The 3,303-nt window shown below is 42.8% G+C and overlaps 1 non-coding gene across 1 annotated transcript; it reads left to right on the forward strand.

The window, feature by feature from the left end:
• Positions 1-2,470: 2,470 nt before the first annotated feature.
• TRNAF-GAA (transfer RNA phenylalanine (anticodon GAA)) lies at positions 2,471-2,544 on the forward strand. The gene has a single exon. It is a non-coding gene; the product is annotated as a tRNA-Phe (tRNA).
• Positions 2,545-3,303: the final 759 nt, after the last annotated feature.

A 3,303-nucleotide genomic window follows, 5' to 3' on the forward strand; every position in this document is an offset into this window, starting at 1 on the left:
CTCACTATCATGGCCATCTGCCATTGTAAATCCATCTCCTCCAGATCATCAGCATCGATCTGGTCATAGTTTTCATCTAGCATTGCCGGATCAACTACCTTTCCTTGAATATAGTTTTCGTATGAAGCAATAAATGAAGCATAGAGGCCAAACTGCTCTTCAGCAGATTTGACGCTCATTGGCATCTTAGAGTAATTATTGCTTGAGGAACTTGAAGATCCACTAATCTTGCTTGCTGATTGTTGAGTACCACTTGATCCACCCGCAACGAAGCAAACATCCCCATTTGAATTTACTGACACATGCCCCTCCTGTGAAGAATTGGCACCCGAATCACCTTTCGAGTAGTAGGCGGCAGAGTCAGTTTTTGAACTTGTATTGGAGTTCACTTTCGCACCATACATGCTTGGATCTTGAACCTGATCCATAGATGTTTCTTTCCTCACCATATTAAGCTCAAAAGTTCTGAGCTTGTTGACAGCGGTTTCAAGATCATAAGTAGAGAAGTCCTTGTCTTCCCTCATTAATACAGTATACATCTCCCATTTTGGTGGGAGAGCATCGAGAAGTTTTTCTACAATCTCTTCTTCTCGGTAGGAAATGGAGTAGTTACTCAATTCAGTCATGAGATGATAATATCGAGTGATAATATCATCAAGAGATTCGTTCTTTAAGTACTTAAAGACTGAAAATTGAGTTTTAAGCAGCTTTATCTTTGAGGCCCGAATGCCTACATTTCCTTCGAATCTGCTCTCAAGAGCTTCCCAAAGCTCTCTAGCCGATGTATACTTTCTGAATGTATGGAGGATCTCCTGCGGAAGAGCCGAATGCCTACATCTTCTTCTCCTCCTCTTCCATTTTATTGTATTTCTTTATTTGGTCTCGACCCTCATACACCATGATTGGTGGAATATATCCATCTTGGATGCATACCCACATTTTTGCATCCTGGTACTTAACATACTGTATGAACCGATCCTTCCACGCAACAAAGTCGGTTCCTTTTAGCAATCTTGGGGCCTTTGTAGCTGACCCCGCTTCAACTTCCATCTTGACAAGCTCTGAAATGTTGATTGACGACATCCTTCTTGAAGACTAAGAAACCCGAAAAATTCTGAAATGGGCGAAGTTAGAAAAATTTCTTCGAAACAGTACTGTAGGCGAAGTTAAGTATAACTTCGCTTAAGTAAAAACTTCGCTGGATCCTTTGTAAATTCGCGTAAATGGGCGAAGTTGAGAATAACTTCGCTTAGGATAAGCGAACTTAGAAAGTAAGCGAACTTGAAGAGAACTTCGCTGAACGAGGCGAACTTGAGAAGAACTTCGCTGAGTTAGGCGAAGTTGAGGAGGTAGGCGAAGTTATGAATAACTTCGCTTCTCCTTATATCTTCGCTGAAACCCTACGAATCCTGACGGCAACTTCCCCTGATGAACAGCAACTTCGCCTGACGAACTTGAACTTTCTGCAGATCTGAAAAACGGATTTTAACGACGATTTTGACGATTTGAAGGCTTAAACACACTGGTAGGAAGCTAGAATGAGCAAAAACACCACAAACTCGTCCCGATAACACCCGAAATGGAACGAATTCTACACCCGCGTGAATATCCCGAACCTCACAATCGAGCAAAAGCTCTGATACCAATTGTAGGTTCCCTGGACGGATCACACGAGATATCCCGATATACACAGGTGCGGAATCCCTGTGTAGAACGTTACGGACGTAGAATATTAGCTCACGAACACACGTACACACAATACGAACAACCACACGTTATATTGATAACTCAAACCGAGATGCTTACAGACTCACGTCAATAGACTCACGTAAACTGAACTCGATCAACCAAAACCCTAAAATGACCAACACTGAAACAGTAACCCGTAGGTTTACTTAAATACACGACAACTTCGCCACAGGCGAAGTTGTCAATAACTTCGCTCGTTGAACAAGTTCGCCTAGGCGAACTTGTCAACAACTTCGCTTGGTTAACAAGTTCGCCTAAGCGAACTTGTCAACAACTTCGCTGTTACACAAACAATTACATAAACAATATTACAGACTCGATTACAGACTTTATACATATGAACTACTGACATCTATGCACCAACACCTAACACGCGAACAGATTTCATTACTATTAGGGCTGAACGATGAAGAACTGGACGCGTTGGAGGCTGAGGAGGATGTTGTGGTGGTGAACGATGAGGAAGTGTTATTTGACGCAAGTATCCACATGGGAATACGTCATTTATATATGAAGATGAGGAGATAGAGATGGAGGAAGAAATAGCAGAGGAATACCCCGATCTATAGGGATTAGGCGGCAGTTGAAAGAGCTGCTCGAAAGCTTGACGAAGAAGCGAAAAAGGCCTATATATAATATTCTTTTTAGTACAAGGGCTTTTTACTAGTCAAGTGGTAAGGTAGGGCGCTATTCGATGAAGAAAACATCTTTTAGGAAAGTGGTTCAGGTAGCTCAGCTGGTTAGAGCAAAGGACTGAAAATCCTTGTGTCAGTGGTTCGAATCCACTTTTAAGCGGGCCAAGGGTCCAAAGGCCGGATTTTCAAATTCAAGTGCAAGAGTAAGCCAAAAAATGTGAGCGCTCCTGCACTATACGGCTATTCGCCCAAGTTGTTTCAGAACCGGAAAAAAGAAGCGGTTTTTCGCACAGCTTGCGCATAGTGTAGGTCCCACTTGTATATCGTATTTGGCCGAAAAAGCATCGGACAGGTTGGAGTTCTTACCTTCTTGGGATTCCATGGACCAAGATCTGCTTTTATTATATGGGAGTTGTCCCCTCTTCTCTGGTAACCCGCCGCCGCATATGTCGAAAAAGAGGGAGCGGGGAAGGAAGAACAACCGTTTTACTTTGGCACATGAGGTGGCGGGTTTGGCTAGGTAACCTCTGCTTCCTATTGGCATTTTCCCAGAATTCATGGCCAGAAAAGTCCTTGGTGGTCTCTATTACGGAACCAGTGGCTTCCTCGGTTGATTCTCTTCTTCTGGAGATTCCTCGGGAATGCTCTTCCTATGGATGACAGGCTCAGATACATGGGCTTTCAAATGCCTTATCAATTTCATTTCTGCATTAGAAGTCAACAGGATTCATTACTTCATTTGTTTTGTCAAGGTGAAACTGCCTCTCAGGTTTGGTCGTAATGCTCTAATGTTGATCAGGGTGTTCCTACATTTACTAAAGAATATGTTAAAGCTGCTAAAGACCATCGGGAGAAGACGACGACGAATAAAGCCAAGATACCTGAACGGGATTATGATCTGTCTAAGTCTAACATTTTG

This window comes from Bidens hawaiensis, unplaced genomic scaffold, assembly GCF_021521415.1.
Source record: "Bidens hawaiensis isolate Kalapana, Puna unplaced genomic scaffold, B.hawaiensis_p1.1 tig00022193_1, whole genome shotgun sequence".
Classification (NCBI taxonomy): Eukaryota; Viridiplantae; Streptophyta; class Magnoliopsida; order Asterales; family Asteraceae; genus Bidens; species Bidens hawaiensis.